Source organism: Solea senegalensis, linkage group LG11 (assembly GCF_019176455.1).
Source record: "Solea senegalensis isolate Sse05_10M linkage group LG11, IFAPA_SoseM_1, whole genome shotgun sequence".
Lineage (NCBI taxonomy): Eukaryota > Metazoa > Chordata > Actinopteri > Pleuronectiformes > Soleidae > Solea > Solea senegalensis.
In genome coordinates this window covers 20,082,457-20,105,930 of record NC_058031.1, presented here as the reverse complement: position 1 = coordinate 20,105,930, position 23,474 = coordinate 20,082,457, and the positions used below count along the sequence as shown (strand labels likewise).

General features: G+C 40.7%; 1 protein-coding gene across 1 annotated transcript in view; it reads right to left on the bottom strand.

The window, feature by feature from the left end:
• Window positions 1–23,220, bottom strand: part of LOC122777751 (vitamin D3 receptor A) — a 69,629-nt gene extending 46,409 nt beyond the window's left edge. Inside the window, exons 1-2 of the mRNA XM_044039191.1 lie at window positions 23,133–23,220; window positions 21,979–22,141 (exon numbers count right to left, since the gene is read on the bottom strand). The gene's annotated coding sequence lies outside the window, so the exon portion shown is untranslated. The remainder of the gene's footprint in view (window positions 1–21,978; window positions 22,142–23,132) is intronic.
• Between the last annotated feature and the right edge of the window lie 254 nt (window positions 23,221–23,474).

Sequence of the window (23,474 nt, the reverse complement as noted above, 5' to 3'; positions counted from 1 at the left end):
TTGAGATACAAGAGAGGAAACTTCTATATAGTTAAAAGGTTTATTACTTCACCGCACTTGCACTTGCCAATATGACCAACAGAGGCCGACAGAGGCTTGTTGCATGAATGGGACGAAGTCAGCCATCTCTGATTGCCTTGTTGGTAAGTACAAAACACAGCTGTGGGCTCCGCTAAGTGAAACTACGTGATACAGAGAACTAAGATCTATTATAGTACATGTGTTGAAGTGCGATTGGTTCATTGATGGCAATGAGCCGTGGTTTAGATAGCGCTCCCTTGTTGGTGCACAGACTGGGTCCCTAGCCTCCAGATTGGTCACTCCTTTCCAGCGGCAGCACTCCTTATGAGCTGTTATTTTGTATGGTGTTGTTGTGAGCAGGCAACTATTCGCGTGGTGCAGTGTAAGCATGAGTTGTTGTTTCCGATAAGACACCCATGTCTTTCCGGGGGTGCTATCTGTCTCAGTGACTCCCCATTTGAGTGTTCATTCAAGGTCGTGTGCATGCATCTTTCAGCTTTTATAGGTTAGTTTTGAACATGAAGCAAATGTCAGTTTATAGCGTATAAAAGAGATGTTCCCACAAGGATCAAGAACAAATAATAGCATAATAACCTATAAACAACAACAAATCCAATGTTTTTACATTTAATGAACCTTTACACAAAACATATTATGAAAAACCTCAAAAATGGTATGCTTAAGTTGACCATTTACACATGTGCAATACCTTTGCATCGATACATTATATTAGTGCTCACTTAACATCGATGCAGATGAATTAACAGTGGACTAATAGCCAGGACATCATAAGTACAAATACTTGTGAAGCTGGATTTTCTATAAATAATAAAGTGACGTGGTATGTTCCAAGTATTCCTCATAAGTATGCATAATAAAGAACACTTGCTTGTCCTCTTGATGCATCACTTATACGACGCAATAAGAAGAGTCCCTGCAGAATGCAAACAGCAGGGCGTCATCAAGCGTGTGTGTGTAAGTGTTTACATGTACTTGCACAGTGTGTGTGAGAGGCTCCTGCAGAGAAAGCTGCTAAGCAGCAAGACTCCATGCTCAGCTGTCTTGAGAGCAGCATTGTTGCCTGTTGCCCCACACACAAACAGTTTGAAAAACGGAGGAAATGTAAAAGTAAAACGGATTCAGGAAGATACAGTAGATGTTGAGTGGATGTCAACCACCTATCAAATGAAATAACAGGACACAGGCTGGGAAAAAACAGGAAAATAAATGCTGTTTTCTTGACAGTACATATTCTGGACACCTGACAAGTAAGGAAATAGGAGGCCTGCAAATTCTGACCTCTAGTCTGACAACAACAGCTTCAATATTTAACAGCACATTTAAACTTAGGCAAGATAGGTTATGCACTGTATTCATCCACAGGGTAAATGTTGATGCAAGTGTGCTTTCTTACGCTGCTTTCAATTAATTATCCGTCCACTGAGACATCATCTCTTTGACGACACGTCCCTTACACGAACAAGCAAAACAACAGTGTAGAGGATTTGAATGGTTCAGGTGACAGGCCGCACGGATGAAACATGAAAAATAGAAGCATTCATGACTGCCAACTATGCTAGTGACACATGAGCTGTTGATTCACCAGCTCTGAGGACATGTGTCATGAGTAAAGCCCACCCCCCCATCATGTTTTGAAATCTACTGTATGAAACCGTGAATATTAAACCGAAGCTCGACTTAAAATGTAACATAGCAAATCAAATCGCAACAGAGATAACTTTCAGGAAAAACTTGATATTTGCTCCAAAATGTTAAATTCTCCTGCACGCTGACACAGCGAGTGTTACATTTTATAGCCCTGACAACTGTTAAAACAGGAAATGAACATTTCGCTGGGTGCTGTCACTCTCAATAATGGAGGGTGGTGATGTACTCTGATATATGTGGGCTAAAGTTACATTAGCATGTGTGTCCCCCCCCCCTTCTCACGTAACATGAAAGGGCCTGCCCCTCTCTCTCTTTCCCCTCTTTCTGCCTCACATTCTTACCCTTAACATCACATGTCTCCCACAGTCTTGTCTCCTTTCTCCTGCAGCTGTCCTGTGGACTCTGGCTATCAGCTTCTCCACCAGCAGCATTATTTAAGTCCTCTCCTTACATTCTCATTCAGTTGATGTGGCATTCCAGATTTGCACTAACATGATATAGACCTATAATTAAAACTTGCACAGTTCTCATCGAGTGGTTTTTCATCCCCGTTTCTTTAAAAGCTCGGGCTCAGCTGTCATCATCTTTACCCTTCAAGTTGAATCCTCTCACATCACTTTGGAAGTGAAGTGAAACGCCCACATCACAGGTGTCCGGTTAAACTATCTGATGTCTAAAACCATTCAGAATTCAGTATTGACACAAAGCATCAAGAGCCTACAGCGGCGCAGTGAAAGTCGCATCAGTATCAGTTACTGTTTTTCACCGAGAACAGGAAAACGACACCATATTTCTGAATATTTCTCTATTTATTTCCTTTCCCGTATTTTGATGAGATCCAATACAAAAGATTGTCGTCGCGGGACCACAAGCACTAGGAGAGTGTCATGTGCATTACATTTACTCTCCCTGAAGATATTTAAAGCGTTTTCATTTCAACCTGTTAGGAAATGCAACCCCCCCTCCCACGATAACTAAGCTAATCCACAGCGTCAGTTCTTAAATTATGCGTTACTCATTTCATCATAATTCGATGCCTTTTTCTTTACACAATGCACAAGACAAAATTAAAACTGGAACAATAAAGTTAGAGACAAATGCAGTAAACATGTAGGCTACACAACGTCATTTAAATGAATACGCCGGTGACAGCACACTGTGTCGCAATAGCAGACGTCAATATTGTCTGTTATAACAATGCAAACACACACAAAGTACCAGTATCTGCAGTGTATCAGCAGATATTGCATCAGTGGCAAAAAATGTGATGAGAGCATCTCTAAAGTTTATGAAACTCTTGCCCCATCGAGTGATGTCAGCATCGTATTTCAGATAAAACACTGAGCCATTATCTGCTTATCTGTATCTCAGTGTTACAGATAAGCAGTACTCAATACTTGATATCGATAAAGATACTGGAAACTACTTTTGATGGCAGCAATTTAAACTGTATTATTTTTAGACGCATTGAAAATGTCTATTTATGTCGAGTTCTCTTACATCTAATATTCCTTTTTCAATCAGAATCCCATGTGTATGGACAGAAAGAGACGTTCCCATCATGAAAAATGCCCAGATCTCTTTAAGAGATGTCACTGGAGCTGTCCTTCCTGCCACTGCTTTCGTGGATTATTTTCCTTGGCATATCTGCCGTTCTCGAAACCCGACCAAGGAGAGAAAAACAAAAAAGGGGGAGAAGGAAAATTGTGGCATGACAGACAATAACACACCCCGAGAATCACACAAGAGCCACACCAAGCACAACGTCCGCTCTCTTACTATTATAACACAAACACATAATCGCAAGTACAAGCAACTGTCAAAACAGGATTTGTGAATCAAGTCTTTGGTGAGGCTATAATGTACACATCCGTCACTGATGGGGCTTTTTGTTTTTTTTCCTTCTTCAAAACAGGCAGTCGGGATCACCACATGTGAAAGTAGAATCTGATTCTGAGTGACGGCTTCAACTCTGTGGTGACCAGCAAAACTGTAAACAAGTGGAATATGGGAGGGAGTCGGCAGAGCAAAGTGTGTGTGCGGGTGTTTAAGGCGTGCTTTCATCTGCTCTCCGCTACCAGTGTGCCTGAATTAATGGATGGGGTGGATTTATGTGTGTAAGCAGCACATGTATTTGTGCAGGGCATGTAGCAGAGAAGCTGAATGAGCACACATGAGGTCCTCACTAGATCACTGGGAACACACAGGAAAACCATAACCCATCTACATATGGAGGGGAGACGGAGAGCGGGACAAATCATTACCTCTGTTTAGACTCGCTGCGGCTGTTGTTTGTTGCTTGGTTTTTCCTCTCTGGGTAAACTAGCATACATCCTTGGAAAAGAAAACCACTCTTTCCTGGTTTCAGTGGCTGTGCATACATACACACACACACACACTCAAAATTATGGTTATTGGATTGGAGCAGTATGTCTTTTTCAACACACAAGCAAAACATCAGTCCTGACATCTGCTGTACAGATACATTAAGTCAGTTGATTCAGACATCATCCTCATTTTCATCGCTATTATTCCCAGTATTGTTAGTATTATTATCATCATTATCATTATTATTATTATTATTATTACACTTTTCTTGCAACATAACATGGCTATAAAAAACCTATAATGACAGAGTGTCGTTACATGGGCACTGTCTCCATGCAAAGAGAACCCATTAATTATCTAGACTGTGGCGGCTCACCATATTCATTTGTCCGCAAGTTTCAGAATTTTCTTTTTTAATTCTCCTCGTAACAACGTAAGAGACGTGCGACTCAGTGTTCTTGCAATGATTGCCGACGGAACCTCTTCGGAACGATTAATCTTTCATGTCAAGCCTCTTCATAAGAAAAGACTAAATGTTGGATTTCAAGACAAAAAAGCACTTTAGTTACAAGGCATTTGTGGAATTACAGTGTTATGTAAGAGACTCTGACTACAGTCAAAGCTGCCAGACGGGAGACTGGTTAGAGACAAAATGTGTGGCTAAGCAAACAGATTTTTCTGAAGCACATACGTGCAGTATGTATGACACTTGGCTCACATAATCCCGAACATGTGGTCATAGTGAAACCCTCTTGTGGGCACCGGAGTCACCACCTCTCTGCAGTATAGTACAAAGTGGTATGTTGTGTACAGCGTCTTTAAGTGTCTCATATACTGCTCTTATATTACTTAAACCACATTATCCACCACAGTAAGCCTTCACATCCATACTGCACTTGTCGACATGCAACTTAAGACGTGGCTGATATAATTACACATTGCGCAACGCTGTTTGTAAAACGCGTCAACGTCACCGTTTACTTTAAGAGCCTCTCGGGAAATAACTCGCTTTATAACCTCTTCATGTAGAATACGTATATAGTATATGGATTTTCTTTGGCACCGAGTCTGATGTCAGCACCATGTCAGGAGCATAAATTTAACAACAGTACAACAGCTGTTGCAAACTAGTACCACAGGGGGAAATATTACTAATTCATAAAATGATGAATAATATGGTTAATAAGACGATCGACATAAGTAGGGCAACACTAATGGTTTCTCATGACTGATTAACATTCATTAATAACTCATTTATGAATGTTAATTAACGAATAACATCGAGTCGTCTAAGCCGAATGTAATCATGATGGATATGTAAGTACACCATGTACTTAACTGTGCCTTAATTAATAGCACATTTAGCAGCTTTAGAACGAGTGCTGTTAATAACAAATCAATAAAACTCATCTAGAATGCAATGAAAAAACAAAAGTCAAAGGATTTTATCACGGCGAGGTGGTAAAATTGGTACAACTGCCCGGTGAATGCTTGTTATACTGACGAACGGTTAAGATTCCTCTAAAATTAGTCGTATTTTGTCAAATTGCAGCTCTGCCATTGTACCCAAAGTGATGTGGGATAATGGCATGGTGGGCTGTAAAACCTTCACAGTCCAGTGTATAAAACAAACTGTAGTTTATTCAGTGACACATACACAAAAAATCATAAACAAGCACCGTGGTCGGCTGCGGGTGCCTCGTTAGATCTTTGTTTTACCATTTATAGTCTTTAAGTACGACATCATTCAGAACATGGTTGTTTTTCCTATAGAAAGATTGGTTGTTGTCTGGGGGTCAGGGGTGGAGTCGAAATTGCGACCATGATGTCTTTCGCACACAGGGTACAGGTCTTGACCACTGAGCCACTCCACTCCCCTAATTATGACAATTCTGACAAAATTATGACAATTGAAGTTGGGTATTGTTCGGGTTTTCAAGATATCAGTGCTCAACGATTACTTTCAAAATGGTGCCTGAACCAGTACCTTACAACATAAATGTCAACAGTGTCAGATAATAGCGTGTTTATTTATGTGAATAAAACCTACCTGAACATCAATAATGGGAGAAAATGATATCAGAGAGGATGGCTCAAGTACAATTAATTTAACTTTAATGTCTAGCAAATGAAAAATAATTGTTTCATGTGTTCACAGGAAATGTTATGGGAGTTGACCCAGACTTGTTATTAGCTCTGTCAGATAACATCAGCATTGTCACAAAACACGTCTCCTTTGTCTGATTCACTCTGGTGTAAACACTATCCGTCCCTGGCTAAGGTGAATTAAAACACCTCACCTCCCTGCTGCTCCTGGCCCTCAGCCAGCTGAGGGGCCTCTCAGCCTGGATGATGGGCCTGAAAGCCTCTAATACCTCGACAGGGTATCACTTGGATTCCTTGTGAGGATCTTTGTTTAGTTTCGGCGACACATTCACAAATCTATAGTCTATTATTACTATTCTATGTTGCTGCACCAACATTTGTCAAATAAGTAATGATTTTCAGTATCTGTACGACGGATGAGAAAATGTGTTCATCCTTCCAGGTGATGCTCAGCCAGACATCTGCTCTCCCTGCTCGCTTTCAGGACGTTTTGTCTTCACTCTGATTTTCAGTGAGTGAAAAACATGTTCAGTTGGACCGAGATCAGGCGACCTAAGTTGACCAGTCGAAAACATTCCACTGTTTGGCCACAAAAGAAAAAAGGAAAACTCTGTGGTTCTTTTCGCTGTGTGTTGAATATCATCATCCTGCTGCGCTGTTATAAAAGTCAGAAATATACATAATTAAAAAGACCCGACACCAATCACTCGGCATGGACGTGAACGGTGTCAAATGGTGTCATTTTTAGATACATGAACTGACTTCCTCATTACTTAAACCTCATTTTATAAACACGAACGTGTTCCTCACGTGCATCCGATTAAACAGATTTTCACTCTTGCTTCCACACATTTAAAAACTTTAAATAAAGATGGGCAGTTATACCATGTATTGCCAAGATTTGCAGCCACTCAACAAACGTCACTCCCTCGTATCCTCAGTTGCCAGTTTCTTCCAATGCCACTTTAACTTCTAAATAGCTAAAAATGGCCATTTCAAGAAAGGAACTACTAGTACAATCATATGGCCTTGAGCTTTCAAAATTTAGATTAATAAAAAAATGTTGAAAAGACCTCAAACCATGCCTGATAATAACCGGAGTCAGGGGTGTGGATGTGTCTTCTACAGCTTACGTTACACAGATCCCAGTGAGAGCAAAAGGGCCCGACAGCTGATCCTCAGACTATATTGCAAAGATAATTGGCAGACGTTGCATCTGTGCACACATCATTTGCAAAAGGGAGCGTTAGTTAAAATGCCGAGATCAAAAGCCACGGCTATTTACAGTAACTGGAGTGGCTACGTAATACAGTGCACCGAGCGTTGTGTTTGTGTTTGTTTTTTTTTAAGAGCATTCTAAATGCAGTGTTCTAAATGCATTACGCACTAGTGAGCTTTCCAGGCTCAGGCACAATAATGGCCAACTGTAAACACACTGAGACACACTACAAACGCATTCACACGATTATTCTGTGGTATCGCTGGGCGGAAAGACTGACAGACAGACAGACAGAGAGAGAGAATCTGATGTAAGTGAGAAAGAGGGGAAAACTGTGATAGAGGGAAGTGGCTTTAGTTAACTGGAGACGAGCCAGAGAGTGAAACTGTAGATAGTGTTGAGAAACAGTGGAGTTACTTTGAAACAGCTGTGTCAGCTTTCAGCATGCACACTGGACACTGCGTGCACACACACACACACACACACACACACACACACACACACACACAGCAAGGGCAAATATCAAACAGTATATTCCCTTTTTATGGACATAGTGACTGACACACGTTTACTGCAAAGCATGCCAGACCCAAGCACATAAATATTCACACATGCCCAAAGCCACCAAGTATCATTCACACACATACTTCCACATGTCAACGATGTTTTGACAGCCTCAAAAATACTTCACGTACATACACACACGCACAAGGGGAAATCACAGCGAAAAGGCACTACACTGCAGCGTATATTTATCCATCCAAATGACTCTGACTGTGCCGTGTAAACAAAAGTATAGATGGTGGATGAGCGCAAGTGAGAGCGCTGCGAGACCACCTGCTCTGCTCAGCTTAGAGTCTGGAAGAGACAGGGAGTGAGTTCATACGACTGGCAACAACACCCGTGTTGAGGAGTGTTGAAAAAATTCATTATGGACGCAGTGACGGCACATAATCTGAGTTGTTTATTTATTCATTCATTTATTTGAGGAGGGGGATAGCAAACTCAATGAGAATCAGTGGGTAAATGTGCCAGATTATAGCCATGGGCTAATTTGCATCCGTTATCCCCAGGCAGGTTGATGGAATAGGACAAGCAAACCCAAGCCTCAAAATGTTCGCTGGAATTTGTTTCATATTTCAACCATGAAAATGGCCAGAAAATGCCCTGTGACTAAGTGCTTTTGCCCATTTTCCAGAATAACTTAAAATATCTGGCAGTTATTTACAATTTAATGTATGTTAAAATAGTGTATTAACAATTTTAAATGAGGAAAAACAAAAAAGCTCTATAGAGAAAAGAAAACCTGTAGTTGTACATGAAGACCAGATTGTGTTATTTGAACAGTATAAAACATATATCAAGTAACATTTGTTTGAGTTTGAGTACAGGCATTTTTCCAACTCAGAGACTCGGATTGGCCGACTTCCTGCAACAGCTTGCACACGCGTGTCGTCTGCGATAAAAGAGTTAAAGGACATGAGACTTAAATGTAGTAAAAACAAGATAAAAATATACAAAAATAACACGACAATAATATCAGCAGCACAGGCTACTCCTGTACCAGTTAATGGAGAAAGATTAACAATATACAATATGTGATGTAGCAATTTCAATTGAATTAGTAAAGAATGGTTTAAATTCACATTCATCTGACTTAACTGCTTAACGTAGCCATGATGTTGCTATTGTATAGAAATGGATGCACATGGTGATGCACCCTGGAATCGAATCGTTGACACAAAAATCCAAATTAGAATGAATCATGAGACTGAGTATTTGATTTTTCATTTTGACATGAATGCTACGAGCACTATAATACAAACATTTATAGGATTAAAAGAAGTTGTGTGTGTGTATATATATATATATATATATATATATAACAAAATGAATGAATACATTAATAGCAGTGTGTGAGAGAGTTGGTTTTACTTGCTGGAAGATAAAAACACACTATAATCTTGTCTATGTGGCAGCAGAAAGATTAGTCAAAACAGTTCCTTTTTTCTTTTGGTGTGGCTGGAGTCACTAGACTGACAATTTTACACACACACACACAAGCAGGCTCGTCTGCAAACAGACCATTTCACTGAGAGCTCAGTTTGAAGATGATGGTCAGTGTGAGGTTTGGTTTATGAGATCAGCCTTGGTGGCCTAAGCTTATTTGTACTCCTCATGTTTATAACACTGGTGAGCATCACTCCCTGTCAACCCTGTGTGTGCATGAGTCTCGTCTCCCTCACTGCCAAAACAGATTCATAGATAAATCTGCACTCCCTGTGCTTCACATGTGACAATACATGTTTGATCCTTGAAGCCGAAGCTTTCTTATTATCAATTAATCTGCAGTTTAATTAATTTGCTTTTATCATTGCCCTTTATCATTTTGACCAAATTACTCCTTATTGCTTTTTATGTATTATTTCATCTACATACCACCAGAAATGACAGAAAAAACAGCTGTTAGAATTCCCCACACTCTCAGGACTCTAGATCTGAATTATAATCTTATGGATTATGATCATAAAAGATCAAAGCAGCACATCTTCAAGCTGGAAAAGCTAGAGACACAACATGTCATATTTATTTAAATAGTTAAAAAGTAGACATTTCTGCCTGTTAAAAAACATTCCAATGATTCCATCATTGTTGTTGTTGTTGTTTTCAACTTTTTGTATTTTATAGCAGATGGAATCAAAATAAATTATCTTTGACAAAGAAAGGAAGAAAGGAGGGTGACAGCTCATTAAATCACAGATTATCATTTAAATAAAGTGGTCTGCACCTATTTTTAATGTCTGAAAATAAAAATAAAAACACAAAATATGTTTTTAAACTGCCTGACCTTTAGGATTTAAATCATTTCACTCTTGTTTTGGCTCCTGGAGCCTTTCAGTAAAATGAAATCCATTATATAATTTCATAAGATTACAAACTAAAGCTACTCTCCACCAGCAAGAGAGCAGATCAATGAGCCACTTTAACTCTCCAATCACACCAACCTTTTTAAAGACGTTCAGAAGCGAAAGGGAATCATTCAGATAGTCGGACAAAGCAGCATGTCAGAGATAGAACAACAACATATGAGCATTTGTGCACACCAGCATTCCCGTTCTACTGCATACTCTGCTGCATTCAGTGCACGACAAGCAAACGGCGAAGCACTGAAACAAATCTGACCCAAGCAGACTCCACTTCCAGCCAAAAGCAAATAGAGCCTTAAACGCTACATAATACAGCAAGCAGTGGGAGGGAAAAGGGGAGGGGAGAAAAAGCATAACAAGAGAAAAAAATGAAGTATGCAAAAGAGAGGAATGACAGAGAGAGAAAGTGAAAGCGAGAAAGACAATAACAGGAGTAGAATGCGGCGCATGAGTGGGGAAAGGAAAACTGACAACAGAGGGAAATGAGGCAGAGACGGCATTTAAGAGCAATGAGACAGAGCATGTTTAAAGGCAAATTAAGACTTTAATGGTACTCGGAATCCGATTTAAGACCGACTTTGTTACCAAAACACAAAAACAAGAATACAGGGGAAAGCTGTGTTGCATTAAACCCATTCGGTTTTCATTTAACAGTGAACAAGTATGCAAATAAAACGTACTTTGACCACCTGAGGTGAAGCAATAAAGACACACATTTCTGCATGTCTGTCTCTCTCACTTGGTTTGCGCTTAATTCCAAATGACATACTTGTTCATAGACAAAACTGAAATAACTTTTTTATCCATGTTATGATTACAAAAAATGCATTAATAACATTAAAAGGCATTAATAACATAATTTTCAATGATAGACTAAAATATCAATAACACTTATTTAACCATAAAATAATAAAGTGATTGATTTAAAAATACAGGTAAACAAACAAATGGAGGAGTTTGGACTATGTTTTAAATAAAACACTGCACTAAACATACAGTTAATGTCTAAGATGAGATGGTGTGGAAAGAGATAAAAGAGGGGAAATTACAGAAAGAGTTGGGAGAAAGAGAAAGTGAACACTGGGAATGATGAATAATGTGAATAATTATCACAAAGCACAGAACTTAAAAAGGATGACAGGAGTAACCGATCTTAAATATATATTTACTTTTTTTTTTACTTGGCACGCGTTTGGAGTCTCTGGAAAGCTTCAGAGTCTCTTATACAGCCGTTGACAAATGGATTTTAGTATTTGAGATGATAGAATGGAAACAGAGTATAAATGACAGTGGTCATGTTGCACCTTAATCTCCATGAAGCACTGTCTCACTTCACTATGTATACGGCTGAAATGTGTTCTCTACCAAAATGTTACATCTCACTGCTCTTTCTTATCTTGACAATACCTTCATTTTCCACTTAGACAGGAGTACCTGCAGAATGCTAACAGGAGGTGTGTGAGTGTGTGTCTGCGTGCACGCCTACTCATCCACAACACCTTTGGATGGCTACTTTTCCCACAAACAGGAAGAGAGGGGCGGTGCTTACTGTGGGGGGCCTGTTGAGCCCTGACCAATCCCTGTCAGTGGGCCTGTCTCTCCCTCTCTATGCTACAGTAACATCAGCAAAGACAAAATGCGGAATGGAGAGGCAAAAAAAGGTTGGGAATTAGAGTTTGCCCCTCGCTGAAAGCCCCTCATACAGGGGCCTCAACAGACAGACACAGAAAGAGTGAGCAACAAGGAGACAGAGGCTCATTCCCATTTGCAAATGTTTTCCCTCCTCATTCCGTGGCTATTCCCTGAAATATCCAGAGATGTCAACACCCACTTTTTTTGGAGAGAACATATTAAAAAAAGATGACAGGCCTGATGATGTTATGTCCTATTTTTACGTGTATGGAAATATGAGGGAAGCAGCTAGTAACGGATTCTCTACACAGTCTGAAAACAAAATGTTTAATCTATATACACACAAAGAAATCAAAACAGTAGTGTGTTTGTGTATTTTAGTGAGATGTACACCATGCTACTGTACCTTGAGTTCCTCATAAAGTGACTTCTGTGCTCTCCAAATGATGACACATAGGAGTGTAGCAGTCAAAGTCTACATACATATATACACATATATATGTGTATATTTATATATATATATACATACATACATATATATACACATATATATGTGTATATATATGTATGTATATACATACATATATATACATACATATATATACATATACATATATACATATATACATACATATGTATACATATATGTGTGTGTGTGTTAAATATTGAGTCATGTTTCTAGCCACCAGATGAAGGTAAATCACTATATTAATGCAAAAAAAAATGATTACTTTGTGCAACAACAACATAAAGAAACATCACACAAGACCCACCTCACACACAACAGACTAAAGTGTCTGCAGCTGCTTTAAAACAGCGACCATGCTATACTGGCATCATCACCAGTGAGCGATTTTACAAAGCATGCCATGATTCCATTATAAGATGTACATCTGTTACAACATGCGGGCTCCCCTTTTACACTGATGCCAATTCTGCTCCGTTCCTCCATCTACTGCCATCACAAAGATGAAACAACAATTTCTCCTCTTCCTGTGTTTTTATACAGATCAACACAGAATAAAGACAAAACATTCTTATCTTGAACAGGCTAAAAAAAGGGGCTGCTCACTAGAAGTTTTTAATGTTCAGCACTGGTATATAATTGTTTACTAATCCATCCATCCATTATCTACCGCTTTGTGCTCAGCCAATCATTAAATATAAGTCACTAAAACTCCAAAATCCAATAATGTGTTGTCATTAAACAGATATATGAGCCAAAAAAAATCTGCATCAATCCTCAGCCACAGAAAACCATACCAGTCGACCTCTGCGCTCTACAGACAACTTCATACATGTTCTCACACAGACACACACAATTCCAGGTTTAATGAGTGGCTGCACTAATGAGCAAGCTGTGCTTTTAGTGTGGCAGTAAAACACAGTTAGCCAACTCTCACATCAGTCTAATTAAAAAGCCTTGGTTTAAATCAATGCAAAACGGGGTCTATTCATCCACACAGAAGGTGATGATGGTAATAATAAGCTTTTGGCTACTTAAGGAAAAGTCTTCAGCCTGGAGTTTCGTAGTCTGATTCCAATTACGCCAAATCAAAGTCAATGAATGGGCTCTGCATTTTAGTGAACACAGGCAGACTCCGGTTAAGTCCACAGCGTGTGTGGCGGCATGAGAAAATACTAGCATTAGCATTTGTGCTGCTTGCGTTCATGCAGTGACATCTACTGTGACATCTACTGTACCTGTGGACAAAACTATGTCTGCATTTCTCTCAGTAGGAGAGAGGGGTGACAAAAAATTTCCTGACATTTACAGAATCTTTCAAACATCTATCATTTCTGGGGCTGCCGAGGGAAAAAGTGGAAGAATACAGTAACAGGCTCAGTCTATAGCGTATGGACTTTGTTCAGCCAATTAAAATACATGACTTATTGATTCAAGTTGCCAAAATGTGAAGTTCTATACATAATTTGCCATTGAACATTGGACAACTCAGTCAAAGACACTTGTTTATACATAACAAACATCTCAAGCTTAAAGGTACGTTATCTGCATTTGTGTCTATAAGTCTGACCGTTGTTGTGTCACATCAATGTATTCATAACACTAACTAACTTTTCTGTCTGAGTTACATCTGAAAAGACAGACTGACAGTGATTTTAGACTCTCGTTAAGCGTCTCGCATTGGCCCTGCTTGCAGCAAAGTGGGCCTATCTTTTATCTTCAGTCAGATACTTAAGAACATTATATGAACAACTTGTCTCAGGGCTGTGAGCTTGGTCGCCATGGCGAATATTCAACAGACATGCAGCCAATTTGGTTGAACTGATTGTGAGTGGGGAAATCAGATGTGTTGTTCAAAGCCACAATACATAGTTCTACAGCTTATCCAACATTCAACCCATCCCATTATGTGTTCTTGAAAAAGGCACGGAATAAAAATGGCTGTTGAAGAAACCCTCCACAATCAGTCAGCCTATAAATGTCAACATGACAAAAACTGCATCAAACTTGCAGTGCGCTGCGTCGCAATGAGGGCACCATTATCCAAATAGCCTTTCGTTTTCAATGGTGAACACAGCTTTGCTTGATGGGAACCGTACCTCGAACCCCATCAGTGTTTGTGCTGTGTTAAGCTACACTAGACCACAACATGCAACACAACTCCTATCATCCATGTGGACTATGCCACGGTTTACCACCGCCAGATCTTTCAGCTGTTGAACTCGGAGAATTTGCCTTCGTGTAAGCACTTCTTACGTGGCATCGTTTGACCTCAAACAGTGAGGTGAGCCACTATTGACGTTTATCTCGCCAAGCCCCTAAGGGACTCTAAACAAGACCTAATCTTACCAGCCACAACACCAGAGCCTTGACTACATTGATGTTGTAGCTACACAATTACCTCTCATAAGGAACCCATTAGCCCCTGTTTAGCCCATTCACATTTAGGAGGAAGGAGGCAAGAAGGAGACAGTGGCTGTAGGAATAAAAGGAGTGAGGAAAGAAAAGGAATAATCTGTTACATGTGAATGTCATAAAGCACACAAATCAAGTGTCTGCTTTTATACTTATTCCACATAAGGGAATCAACCTGTGACCAGTTCTTGAAAGCTTTTACATTTTGCCATCGCAGGCACCTCATGTCTGGTAGGTCAATTCTGGGGGGGTGGGCCTCTACCACACAGGGGGTGATGCTCTTTGTTTGAAATAAGCAGAAGGGGAACAGGTCAGTGTAAAAGCAATGGCTTAACAGGTACAAAGGGAAGATTCAAGAGAAAAGACAGCGACGCACTGATCTTTTTGAATGAAATTTATCTCTGTTTAAAGGGTATTCATTTAAAACTATTACCACTATTGGTCACTGTTAAGACAACTCTTGTAGCAAGAAGAAAGACAGACAGACTAGAATATAAAACACTCAGATTTAATAGATATCAGGTCAGATTTAGCGTCAGAGATTCCCAATATAAAAGAAATTAGATCAGGATCGGGGCCAAAAAAACAACTTATTTTGGATTTCTGCAACATTATCGGCCTCTTTGAAGTACTGTTCTGCTGAGCCTGAGCCTCTATCTGTGACCATGTATTGCTACAAGGGATTATCCAAATCTGAGATGATCAGTGCAGATTAAACTGGAATCAGTATACAAATATTTGTGTGAACCTTGAAGACCCACAACAACAGCACTGACATAGGACAAGGCAAACACAAACAAGCACTGCCAAAAACTAATTAAAAATAAATCACTGACCAAGCTATCACTGACTTTTTGGCCTCCTATACACCTGGTATTAAAATGCGTTCTCTGTGATCAGTGCTTCACCACATGCATTTACACCTGGTATTAACATGCCTCTCCGGTGTCATCCCCCCGTCGTCTTCTGCAAAGACTTCCAGCAGCAGTCTACAGTGTCACATGTAGCCAGTATGGACTCCTCTTTACTTTTTCGTGGCAGGGGAAACAGTAATGTTTGACGGAAGGGGAAAGTAGAAGAGATTGTGTAGAATGTCACCGTTTTGGCAGGTTTGGCAGAGCGGAGAACAACTCGTCCTTAATGCGTCTCAAGCAACACAGATCACAGAAAAGGCATTTTAATGCCATGTGTAAAGGGGGCTTTTGAATATCATCTGTACGCATACATTGAAATAGTCTACACATAATAATAGGGATGAGATTAAACAGTAGAAATGGCCCACAATGAATCATATATTGGATATTGTAAAATACTGAATCGCTGACAACTGCATTGGTGTTGAGAAGAAATAAGTTGCGCTATTTGGGCACTAAGCTTTGGAACGAACTGACATCTCTTTCAGTCAGAGGGCGAGATCATAGCTGTTTAGCTCCAGGGACAAAAGAAAATGACGAAGCGGACAAATAACTACAACTTCTTTCTAGGGCTGTCACCTTTTACTGTAATTACATGCTCAAAATGTATGCTGCCCCATCTCATAAGCGCCTATTTCAGTAGTACCACTTAGAATTCAGTAGATGGCACACATTAGGTTTCCTACCATATTATATGACAATGTCAGCTGCAGCAGCAACAACAGCTTGGAGTTGCCAGCCTACAGTACATGAGGCAAACAGTAAGCACCCAACTGCTTTTGTAGAGCAACACAGTGTGCAACGAGTGCCTGCTTACAACCTAACCTTTACCTTTACCCTCTGTAAGCTGGCTCATAAATATCTGTGTGCCAGGGACATTGGCGCTCTGATCATGTGCCTCATCTGTGAATAAGACTGTAAATAAAAAGAGGGCCACACTCCATTCTGACAGATTTGTGTCTCTGGCAAATTATTGAGCCATTTACCTTGACTATGAGTCAATAACCCTTGACTTTATTACATTTTAGATGAACGCTGTCAGAGCTCCCTCCTGTTGTCAGTGATTTCACATTCAGGGAGTGTTTATAGCATCTACGGAGGACTATATGTTATGGTTTTTGGAAAAAAGTGAGAGGCCACATTCCTTCTTCTTCTCCAAGCAAAATAGCAAAAACTGACAACACCATGGCCGTGTGTATCTTCTTCCCAGATATCAAAGCAGTTGAAGTCACTGCGATAAGACCAAGTGATGAGATAAGAAAAGGCTCCAGTGCTCTTTCACAGGCTGGTCAGATGTTGTCAGTCTTTACCGTCAGACTGACCATCACACTCGCTATTAGGAGCACAAGAAGAAGTTCTGCCACATTGGTGACCTAGGGGACAGTAAAAAAAAAATGCACCGGGAGTTTTCTTGTTCTCCAGAGGCAGAATCCGTTACAACAGCCTCACGCAGCTGCTTCCTAAATCACAGTCACAACATCACTGCCAACATGACTTTCTGAGCAAATAAGAAGCAGCACTGAGCGTAAACTCCATGAACTGGACAAAAACACTGGAAAACCTTAACTCATAACAACAAAGTGTGTTAGTGTGGTGCAAATGTGTGAATGTGTGTATGCTCGCCTTCCATAATGAAGGGAATTTGCCTGTTTTAAAACAGTGTGCTGCACCTTGAGGCCCCCATGCATCTGTTATCATTTTACAACCTACCTGTAAGTCAGCAGAATACAGACCTCCTAAGCATAATGTGCTACTCATTACAGGAAAAGGCCCTGAATATACCAATGAGGTAATAGGTGGGTAGAGGATCTTTTATATGAAGAAATGAACACAGCAGAGAGTGGAGATCCCTATAATTCACCAAAATGAGTAGGTATACGTGGGTGTTTTTAAATTAGAATAGTTCTATTAAGCGACTCCTTTCTCACTTTTGAATAGATGCGTCACAGTCAGCAGAAGAGACAGGTGGAACTTGTGACCAGGACGGCACACAAGGTACTAATGGAGGTGACTGAAAAATCAGCATATCCATTTGGAGTCAAGTTTCAATCATTGCGAGTTGGTGCTTGACCCAATAAAAGCATGTGACAACGACAGGATCTTTTGACCTGCGAATGAGAATGAAAGCGGTACCCTTGTACCCGCTGTCAATAAAAGCCAGATGTTAGTGGGGGAGGTTTTGTCCAGTGTGAATGTGACAGACTGACTCTCCCTTTCCAGCATTTTCCAAATTCATAGAACTGTGACAAATGTTGACTCCATGGTTTCAGTGCATGACATACTGTGGGCCTGTTTGCTGGCAACATGAAACCACACAGTCTTGGAAATGCAATCTTTAGGCCACACACCAGTGGGAGGTTAGTGGTCAGTGAATCACGTTATTACAGGTTAAACTCACAATAATAAAAAAAATAAAAAAAACAGCAACCTTGTAAACCCACAAAATGCTAAAACAAGATAATAACAAGCAAGGAGACAAAGACTGTTACAAAATCAGAAGACAACACATGTCCCTCACAGAATAAAACATTAACTTTATAATCATGACTGTGTCAAATCTGCTGAAGGAACATGTTCTTCCATCATATTCCACTTGTTTTCCCTACAAATAACAGGCCTCTTTGCAGTCCAGTGCAAATCCAGTGCAGCACTACAAACACAGTAAATGGAGTAAATGGGGAAGCTCATAGAAACTCAATGTGTTGATATTTATCAGTTCTCGTGAAGGCAATGCTGTGTTACTGCCACAATTAGGGACACATTCGTAAGATAGCAATAGAATTTAAATGCATGACATACACCTGGGAATGCAGCGAATATGGTCTACTATTATCATCATGATTATTATAATACTACTATACTGAGCAGCCACTTTATTAGGTGCATCTATTCAACAGTCTGAGCTGGTCTGAGTAGAGACAACTGATCGACTGGCACTATCACACACAGCCAGCTCTGGGTTTACACAGAAATATCTAGTTAGCGGCAGGTCTCTGGCCATTTTTCTCTGACCCTTTTGCCCAGACTGGTTCGAAATGATAGAGGAGACAAGAGTAACTCAAATAACCACTAATTTCCAAGGTATGCTGAAAACCATCTCTGGATGCACAACACGTCACACCTTGAGTTGGCTACAGCAGCAGAAGACCACGCTGGACACTTAATTAGGTCCATGTGAAACCTAAGGAAGTGGCAGTTAACTTTCTTAAATAGCAATACGATACTTACGAAATGAATACAGAAAAGATTAGCGCTGAAACGATTAATCGATTACTAAATTAATCGACAACTATTTTGATAATGGTTTCATCGGTTTGAAGCTTTTTTCATGATTAATTTCCTATTGTTTAAGCTTCTTAAATGTGAATGTTTTTTTTCTTCACTCTGGATAACAAAGAAATCATTAAAAGTTAATCATTTGGTTTGTGGACAAAACAATACATTTGAGAACATCATTATTTCCAGGTTTGACAAACACCGATCAACATTATTTAAGGTTTTCTGATATTTTATGGACCAAACGATTCGATCAAGAAAATAATCGACAGATTAATCGATTATGAAAATAATCGCAGCTCTAGAAAAGATTTTAAAAAGTGTATTAATCAAGCCCATCAGCTCAACAAGACTCCGTCCGTCTTCCTCAGTCTAGTGGTGTCTACGTATATGCCATGTTGCCTGGTGACATTCCAGTGTTGCTCACAGATAATGATTTGCTTTTGTCAAGACACCGAGAGGCAAAAGCAACATTGCATAGGTAAAGCACATGACTGGGAACAGGTTGGAGGGTGACACAAACAAACAGAAAGTTACAACTGCTGCTTGCTGTATACACACAAATGCTCCGTCAGTCAGGTCTGACAGCACTGCTTCACAGAGGCCATTTTCAGATAAAGGATGGAATACACAAATAATCTTACACCATTACTGTTCGCAAAGACCAGATAAGCAGAATGACAACACTGGGGCTGCGGCGATTAGACGACAACATGTTGAATTTAACACGGTGATCTGGCGAACCACATTCAATAACTGCGATGCACTATATGAAGTATTCTCCCTTTGTGCACACCAACTGCTTCCTGTACCAACAAACATAGAAACAACTATTGATTTAAAAATATATTTCATTGACAGCCAAAATTTCCTATTGCGTCCTCGTAGTGAAACAGTCCGTGCTAACCTTGTTACAAACATAACAAAGTAAAAGGATCGTTCTGCAGGAGACAGAATAAAAAGTCACCGCCAGTAAACAATAAGAACAACAGTGCCCTAATGTAAAGCTAATGCTGAAGAGAAGTCACGCTAGCAGGCGTTTACATCACAAACATTCCTCGTGGATATAAATGAGACCAACTGTGGTAGCAGAGCAGTGTATGTTTAGTGTGAAGCTGTTGCAGGTAATTTGTCTGCAAATAAATACCAGCCAAAAGCCTGGTTCATGTGTGTTTGAGTATTCCTGAAGGTTTACACTACTTCAGTCCTGGAGCAGTTTATAAGTATTCTCTGTGCTTCTCCACTGCGGTCTTTAAGATAAAACAATGAAAGCATGTGTCTATCTGTCCATATATATTTCATTTCATTTCATTTAATATGAGGGAAAAAAATCCCTTTGCAGCCAAGATGTCTCTAAGGAGTTAGATATTGGTAAAAAAAAAAATGACCAGACTTCAGCGCATGAATACATACGAGGCTCTCCGCGTGATAAGTCTTCAGCAACAATGTATTCTACTTAACAACTCTGGCCCCCTTTACACCTGGCAGTAAAATGTGTTTTCTGTGATCGGATTGCAATCGTATAGTGCTTGACCACTTACGAATACACCCGAGACACGCGGATAACAGACTGTTATCCAATATGCGAAAAACCACTGTGGGAAGTGGTCAGAGTCGCGCTGTGACCATATTAAACAGAAGTGTAAATGCAATGAGTCTCTGATGTGTCGGCGACTTCTTCCCCTGAGAAGCAAAGAGGAGTTCATACAATAGCGTGGCTTTGCGTGTGTTGTTGTTGTTGTTGTGGTTATTGTTGTTGTTGTTGTGGCAGCAGCACACAAGATGTGACACTGTGGTCTGCTGCTGGAACTCTTTTCAAAAGAAAAGGTGGGAGGTGATGAAAGGGGGGATGACCATGGAGATGCATGTTAATACCAAGTGTAAATGCATGTGGTCAACACTATCCAATCACAGACTATGCATTCTAATGCCAGGTGAAAAGGGAGTCTGTGTGTTATACCAGACCACTGAATGTCATTATTGACAATATAAGTATAATATAAGTAAGTAATTTACTACTGTTGTCAAGTGCAGTAAATTACAGGACGAGCTGTTACTTTGTTTGTTTGTTCATGTCCACGTTGTTTATTCTGAATAAAAAAGAAATATAATCTGCCGACCAGTCAACTTCCAAAATAAATGTTAGTTGAGGCCCTAAAAATACAAACAACATAAATCACCAAAACATATACACTGCAGCTTTACATCACAATTCAACATTCACTCACTCACAAGCAAAAAGCTATTTTTGATTTTCAATGTCTCTCCAGTTGTACAAAAATAAATTATAGCAGTACTTGATCATTTAATAGAAATGTGACCTATAATTAGGACAACACGCAGTCCACTTGTTCAATCTAAGAGTAACAAACGAGTGATGTCCACTCTGCTCCCCCTTCAGCTCCACGCTTATCTGTCCCTTTGTCCTCCTCGCTTCAGAGGAGAGGAGCAGCCTCCTCCTTCCACATCAGCTGCAGGGCCACCTCCAGCAAGAATGACAGACAACATCACTACAGAACCTCAAAAGCTTCACAACACAGCAGCCCTCTGCCTGTCAGCACACACATGCAGCCATCAAACATGTCCATCTGCAATTTCGGGTTTGCTCTCCTTGTCACTGTTTAGTGTACGTGTGTGTGTGTGTGTGTGTGTGTTTGGGGAGTTTTGCGCACTGGCCCTGCTGCAGCAGGCAGCCTGACGTACACATGTGGAACGTGGAGGGAAGCACCCGCCTTTAACAATAACACCACCACCAACAACAACGACAAAACACACTGCTGCTGGTGCGCAAGTTTGCTGTAATGCCAAATTAATCTGCAACGTGGGAATGCCACGCACGTGAACACCCACGCGACTCGGCGAGAAAACAAAGAGAAAAGCTGCAACATTATTGTCTTTCTTTGCTAGTGTGCAGCGGCTAGCTCGTAACTTGCATGCTAACACGGGCTGCGTTGGTGGGTGCGTTTGTGTCACAGAGAAGAGTCGAGAGTGAATTCTCCGTCTTACCTGATGTGGCATATCAACCTTCACTCGGAGCAACAGCAGCAGGAGAGGGTGGAGGGCCCAAAATGTTGGAGCAAAGTCGCCAAATTTTCCGAGCCGGTGGAGTTGAAGGCGGGTTTGTAACGATTTCCCCCACGCTGAAAAACTTTTTCCCTATAAAACAAAACTGTCAACAGAGAAGAAAAGAAGGGGGAGTGGATTAGGCAGGGCTATCTAACGGTCTGCCGGGGGCTGGGACCCGGGCAACAAACGCCAGAGCCCCGATGACGTTCCCGTTATTTCTCGCATGGACACACTTTGCGTGTCACGCCAAACCCCATTCACTAAATCTGGCATTTCAGCACCCGCCTCGCTCTAGCAGAGATTAACACCTCCCATGACTAGACTTTAGACCTTTTACAAAACCTTTAAGGTCTTGCGGGACATTCGGCACACACACGTCTCACATGATACAACACTCCAAATCCAGTCAAGTTTACAAGTGTAATACTTCTTCGCGCTGCCTGCTTCCCTGTGTTTGGGATGATGTGTGGAAGTTGGAGCAGGAACACAACGCTTTAATCTAACGCTTTTTTTAATGACAGATTTAGCATTTAAAGAAAAGGCTCCTCGCCACTTGGTTTGTGTGCCAACACGCACGGACACGTTCAATTGCCACATTTTTTTTTTTTTTGAAAGAAGGAAAGTCGTCCTTGTATGCACACATGGACAAACGGGACGTAGAAGGGGCTCTGGCACTAACGAACAAAAACGGCAACAGTTACAAAAGGGGGGAAAAAAATGTCCTTCAATTTCCACACCGCGCGAGTATTATTATCTTACTGTAGCGGTGCTGCCGTGAAATGGCCTCGCCACAATGACATTACGCCTGGGCTGACTGGGTACATTGTTCGAGTCAGTGGCATGTCAAAATAACTGCAGCCCACCAGAGAGAATTAACAACAGCTAACGCTACGTTTCCAGCACCGTCAATCTGTGAGTGTGTGTGCGTGTGTGTGTCTGAGAGAGAGAGAGAGACAGTCGGCCTGAAAGCACTTCTCAGCAAGACCAAAACGAGGCAAAACACTTTTTTTTTTTTTTTTACAAAATTAAGATTATTACACATTTCTCTCCACCGGTTAGTCCTGAAGGTACACAAAAGTCAAATATTAACTCACATTAGTCCACGCGAGGAGCAACGTACGCCGCGACTGCCTTTTAGTCCAGTTTTTTTAGATCTGTATCAACATAGCAGGACCGCACTTCTCCACAAGCCCCGCCCCCCTAGGTTTAGCAGTCGGGCATATCTATACATATACATATAATCCCCAGCCCCGCTTGTCCAATCACAGCGCGTCAAGCAGGGGGCCGAGTCCGCTGTCATTGGCCGAGTAGTCTGTCAATCTCGCGCCGACTCTCCAGCTGTCTGCCTACCATATAGGGGTGTGTCGTGACGTAGAACACAGCCGAGTGGGTAAACACTCTGGAGTTATAAGAGTCCTTTAAGAGTCCGAATAAAA